Source organism: Mandrillus leucophaeus, unplaced genomic scaffold (assembly GCF_000951045.1).
Source record: "Mandrillus leucophaeus isolate KB7577 unplaced genomic scaffold, Mleu.le_1.0 Scaffold40, whole genome shotgun sequence".
In the NCBI taxonomy this organism is placed as follows: domain Eukaryota; kingdom Metazoa; phylum Chordata; class Mammalia; order Primates; family Cercopithecidae; genus Mandrillus; species Mandrillus leucophaeus.
The window spans coordinates 4,394,983-4,401,656 of record NW_012104254.1 but is presented as its reverse complement, the minus strand read 5'-3'; positions in this window follow the sequence as shown (position 1 = coordinate 4,401,656).

Here is a 6,674-nt window from a genome sequence, read left to right as displayed (position 1 = left end):
TCTCGATCTCCCGACCTCGTGATCTGCCCATCTCGGCCTCCCAAAGTACTGGGATTACAGGCGTGAGCCACCATGCCCGGCCTTTTTGTTGTTGAGACTGGGTCTCCCTCTGTCACCCAGGCTGGAGTGCAGAAACATGATCATAGCTTGTGGAAACCTTGAACTCCTGCCCTCAAATAATCCTCCTACCTCAGCCTCCCAAAGCACTGGGATTATAGGTGTGAGCCACTGCACCTGGCACCTCCTCCACGTTTATTATTTCCTTCTTCTCACTTTGTTTTGCTTTATTTTATTTTACTAGCTTCTTAAGTCACAATCTTATTTTTTCCAGTCCTTTTAAATAAAAGCCTTAGCTTTAATTAAGTGTATTTTTAGTCCTATTCTACACATTTTGATGCATTATATTCTCATTGTTAATTTTTAAATAGTCCATAGTTTTAGTATTGGTTTTCTTGACCCAAGGATTATTTAGAAGGATCATATCTTAATTTCTAAGTGATTAGATGGAGGTGGGAGCAGTAACCATCTTGTGTTAATTTTCAAGGCTACTATACTATTATATGTGGCCAATACACGTCTATTTTTTGTTAACTGAACATCTTCTTTGTAGTTGAGTATTTAATCAATTTTTGTAAATGCTCCATGGTCTTTTAAAAAAATTGTGTGGATGTCCTAGTTGTTGGGTTAGGTCAATAATGATAATGATGCTATTCAAACAGTCTGTTCCTATTTATTTTGTCTACTTGATGAAATACTGAAAACATTTTGTTAGTCTCCCACTATCATGATGAAAAACTTCATTTGTATTTTAAACTTTATTTTATTTTATTTTATTTTATTTATATGTATTTTGTGTGTGTGACACAGAGTCTCACTCCATTACCTAAGGTGGAATGCAGTGGTGCAATCTCAGCTCACTGCAACCTCTGCCTCCTGGGTTCAGGCGATTCTTGAGCCTCAGCCTCCCAAGTAGCTGGAATTACAGGCACGCAACACCAAGCCTGGCTAATTTTTGTATTTTTAATAGAGTCGGGTTTTGCATGTTGGCTATGCTGGTCTCGAACTTCTGACCTCAAGTGATCCACCCACCTTGGCCTCCCAAAATGCTGGGATTACAGGCGTGAGCCACCATGCCTGGCCTGTATTTTTATTTGTATTTTTAACAGATTTTTCAGTGCTAGGATACTCAGTGCATAAAGGTTCATTAATGTTAAATCCTCTTGTTGGATTTGTATTTCTTATTCTATGTCTCATTTAGTATTTTTTTTTTACATTCTATCCTACATTTATAAATATTAACATTACTGTCCTGATTTTTGTTTTGTTAGCATTCACTAATCTATCCCCTCTTTTCATCCTTTCTGTGTTATTTTGCTATACATATGGCTCCTAAAGACGGTATATAGCTAGATTATCTTTTCAAACAATCTGAGAGTCACTGATTTTTATCAGAATTTAACCTAGTCACATTTATTTTTGTTTACCTTATTCCTCCAATTTTATCATGTGTTTGGTTATATTATTTTCTTCCGGTCTTTCCCCTCTTTTCTTGACTGTTTCTGACTGATTATGCTCTTAATTAGTATAGTACCCTCCACCCCAGCTGTGTATGTGTTTTAATATGTAATGGTTTAGAAATCCTATTTAATACTTTTTTCAAGAGATCAAATACATGTGATCCTTCTTCATAAACATCAGAGAACTACACAGTAGGACTCTATTAATAGGTAAAGTCATTCTGTTGTTTGGAGAAATGTAGTGGTAGGTTCATGTTAATAACAATAATTATATAAGGGGGTTTAATATTACATAGGCATCAGAAACCTTTCTAAAACGGTACGCTGTCAGGTATCCATATACACTCCCCACCCCCTCCCTATATGGAGGACTAGCTACAGCTTTCACAAATAATGTGGGTAAGTGTGGGGTAGAGGCAGCAAGGAACCCACTGGCTGTGACGTAACCAAAAACATCCTGGGGACTGTTTCAGGAAATTTTGGACTCTGAGACATGCAGGCAATCTGTGGATCTACAGAGGTATCTGTAGAAGACAGCCTGTCAGGGTGGGTTTCCTACCACCTCATTTCCGGTCACTAAAAGCCATCATAACTAAGGAATCTGTTCTAGATTAAGTGATGTCACAAAAAATGTAAACATAATTGCTAAAGAGTTGAGGAACTCAATTGAGAAAATAATGTTGCTAGACCTGAGTTGCTAGCCTCAGAATGGCTAGAATTCTGAGTTTCCTAATGTCTAATTCAGAAGGCACAGTAATAAATGAGAATTCACAATCTTTTTTTCTCCTCTTTTAAAAAACGAAGTAGTTTTCAATTTTTAAAGCTTTGATATCACTGGAAGGGCACGAGGGAAATAGGGAAATTCTGGCCATAAAATACAAGTATTGTTTGTGTGGTTTTTTATATGTGTATGTGTTTGAATGAAAGTTAACATTAAAATTCCTTATTTGATTTTTCATAGAGAAGCCTAGAGTAGAGAGGGGAAGGAATAGAGATAAAGGTATAGCAAGTAAGACCTGTCAATCACTCGATTTACTGAAATGAAACCTTGGTTTGGACCACGAGAAAATGTGGTAAAATACCTTAAAAGAGTGTTTCTGTTTAACAGTACATGTTTAAAGAAATCAATTTAGCCTAAAAAACCCTTTGAGTTAACTATTATATGTAATCATTATTATATTACAAATGGGGAGATTAAGGTTCCAAGAATCAAAGAGATTTGCTCAAGTAAGTAAACAAGTGATATAATTAGAATTTGAACCCGTTTCTGACTATAAGTCAAGTGTCATTTCCAGTACATACCATAACTGCCTTCTTGTTGTTCTATCTCTGAGAAAAATTTAAACCCATGCACACCACATGTGAGTTGTGCAGCAGGTAATTGTGGCAAGGCATGGTCTGTGCTTTACAATGTACGTCAAATGGTCTAGCCAGACCCCAGGGCAATTGTTTCTAAAATGACCCTGGGGGATTTTTGGAGTATTATGTCATGCGAAGCCTCTCCTCATTAACAATCATGCAAAAAGCCAGCAAACGCTGTTTCTGACCCTTGGAACAGCTAAAGGAAGTTGAAGTTGAAAGAAAGTTCTCTTGCTGGTAGACTATACACTGGTACATTGTTGATACCGTTGTGATGTGATTCTTCTAGGTCACAGTTTTCTCATCTATAACATGGAGATAACTTTAGTATTATTCAATGTGTATTCAATGTGAGTATTAGCCACTGCAGTGCATAAACAGTGGGTACTGTTACTATTGTAGGTAGAAAATTTTATTCTCCGGAAATCTATATTGGAATTTCTCACAAGAAAGACAACCAGAGTCAAGCAAATAACTTTTTTCTTTCTTTTTTTTTTTTTTTTTTTTTTTGAGATGGAGTCTCATTCTGTCGCCCAGGCTGGAGTGCAATGGTGCTATCTCGGCTCATTGCAACCTCCATCTCCCAGGCTCAAGCAATCCTCCCACCTCAGCCTCCTGAGTAGCTGGGACCACAGGCGCCCACCATGGTACCCAGCTAATTTTTTGTATTTTTAGTAGAGACGGGGTTTTGTCATGTTGCCCAGGCGGGTCTTGAACTCCTGGGCTCAAGCAGTCTGCCCACCTCGGCCTCCCAAAGTGCTGAAACTACAGGCGTGAGCCACCACACCGAGCCATGAAGTTTATTTCTGAGGGTGTTTTGCATGCAGGAAATAAAGGATATTCAGGAATCAAATGGAACAAAGCTGCAGATTATCCCAGAGAGGTACAGTGTAGTCAGAAAGCAGGATTGGAAATCCATTAAGGGTACTTTGAGCCTGGAGTACATACTTTCCTAAATTTGGTAAAGCACATACTTTCCTAAATTTGGAAGAGTGAGAATATTTGTGTCTGATCAAAAATAAGGAGGAAAGCTGAGGCGGGAGGATTGCTTGAAACCAGGAGTTCAAGACTGGCCTGGGCAACATAGCAACATCTTGTCTCCAAAACATTTCTTTAATAAATTAGCCGTACACAGTAGCACACACTTGTAGTCCTAGCTATCTGGGAGGCTGAGGCTGGACCCTTCAGGCCAGGAGTTCGAGGCTGCAGTGAGCTATGATTGCACCACTGCACTCCAGCCTGGGTGACAGAGTGAGACACTGTCTTTTTTTTTTTTTTTTTTTGAGACTGAGTCTTGCTCTGTCACCTAGGCTGGAATATAATGGCGCGATCTCAGCTCATGGCAACCTCGGCCTCCCGTATCAAGTGATTCTCCTGCTTCAGCCTCCTGAGTAGCTGGGATTACAGGCGAGCACTACCATGCCCGGCTAATTTTTGTATTTTTAGTAGAGACGGGGTTTCACCATGTTGGTCAGACTGGTCTCGAACTCCTGACCTCATTATCCACCCGCCTTGGCCTCCCAAAGTGGACCCCATCTAAAAAAAAAACACAAAAAAAGGCAGGAAAACAGCATGTGAATTACATCTCCATAATTAAAAAAAAAAATGAGGAAAGCCTTATGGCTAATGAGAAAATATGTAGATAAGAGAGATAAAGAGAGGTTTCAGCAGAAGCCATGAAGGTAGGTAGAGGAAAAGGTGGCTACAAAGAATTTTGGAGAAACTGTTTATGTAGCATAAAGCATAAAACCCTTAAGCCATGCCTTTTAGAAAAACCTAAAGAGATAGGTTATTCTTCAATACTTCTGGGATTGGGATATGTTTTGTTTGAAAGAGACTCCAGGCAGAATCTGGTCCAGGCAGAATCTGGACCATGTGGGGTCTCAGGATTCATTCAGGTTACAATTAGAGGGTGGGTTACATCCAGCTAAGCAATATCAAATCCAACCATGTGTTAGTCACATTTTTTCTGGATTATGATTCGGATTTTGAAATGGCCGCAGACAGGCTGACTTACATGATTCTGTGAAGGAAGCAGACTTACAAAACAGAAACATCTCTCGAGATTTTATTAATTAGTGACAGTCCTAATGAACGGGGAACATTATATGTTGTATAGCAACATCTATTATTTTCTTTGCCTTCAATCAACTTCCAGAAATAAGGTTGGTGCTCTGGGTGGTGCCTAAAGTAGAACAAGGGTGCTATTTACTAAATTACTATCGCATACTTCTTAATGATATAAGCAAGGTAACATAATATACACCAATTAACTTCCAAAGACAAATCTGCATACAGAAATGATGGGCCATCTCTGTGTCTTAATAACATAAGTGTGTTTACTGAAATATGTCTCCTGAACATTTTGTGTAAACTGCATTTTAACCTTTGGTGTACTGTGGAGCATTAATAACACTGACGTAAGTGGAGGGAGAATAGGAGTTAATGGAATATTGCAGTGAGTTGATAATGGTTTTTAATAAACTACTTCTTTTATTATTGACGAATTAGCAACATGAACTGTAATATTCATCAAAGCATGCTGAGATTTCTAGTAACTAGGTTTTATAGGCATGAAACTCTCCCAAAGCAATAAAGAATATACAGGGGGAAAATAGGTTGTGACCAAGTCCAGTGTGCTATGGAATGTACAATTAGATGCAAGAATTTGGCTTTTAAAAAATGCATCTAGCCTGATTAAAAACAAGGATTTAGGGATATAAAAACAAAAACAAACAAAGCAAAGCAAACCCCCCCCCTTGTCATTAATGACAAACTGCCTTGGGCTATCCAAATTATTAAAAAAGAATTTGGTTAGGAATTCCCAACCAATGTCGAGATTACATTTCACATTTGTGCAGCTTGCATAACAGGCACATTTAACTTACATAAATCCAACTTTTAATGCTTGAGGGAGAAGGAGAAAGAAAGTAATTTAAACAGTGATGGCCATTTCCCCCACCACTCCTCACAGTGACTGTGTCCCAGAGTATCCTGAGATGACAGACATGAATCTGCAGGTTCTTCTTCAAGACTCTCAGTGTTGTCATCATCAGGCCATACTAGGGGTGATTGCAGCCTTTAAAAATACATGTGTTTCACATACTGAGCTCATAAATGGCAGCTAACTACTTCATCTGTCTATTGGGTACACACACGTATACATTTCCTGTGTTTTATTATGTTTGAGACAACTGTAAAACCTTTCTGGCTGGGGAGAGATTGCTCCTTCCGGGGCTAGTCAACTCTCAGAAACAACAAGGGCTCAGTCAGGAAAATGCTTTTGATATGCAAACTAATCAATCCAGAGTCAGCTCTCCCCTACCTGGCCCATATACCCCAGGAGACAATATTCCTCTACCTTGGTAATCCCAGGGCTAGGTGTCACCCCTATAGTTTAGAGCCTGCTGAAGTTATTCAAACTAGCCAACCTTAAACTGTTTTCATCCTGCCCTGCCTTGCCTTTCCCAAGGAAACCCCAATAAAAGCTCTGGCCTAAATGTTCCCCTTGTTCCCGTTTTCTGTCTCCTGACCACCCTGGTGTCTTTCCCATGTGGCCCTACGTGATGTGCTGTGCCTTTGTATGTAGGACTCGTAAGTACAATAAAAGTTGTTTTCCTGAGCCTCTCCTGTGTCTTTTCCCAGGGCTACTCCTGACTGACCATCACAAAAAAGAATATAGAACTATCTGAAAGTCAACCAAGGAAATAGTAATCAAGAATAATTCTGTATAGATGTAATTTCTACTTTATGCATGACTGTAAACCTTAACTTCACTGAACTAGATGAAGTAAGACT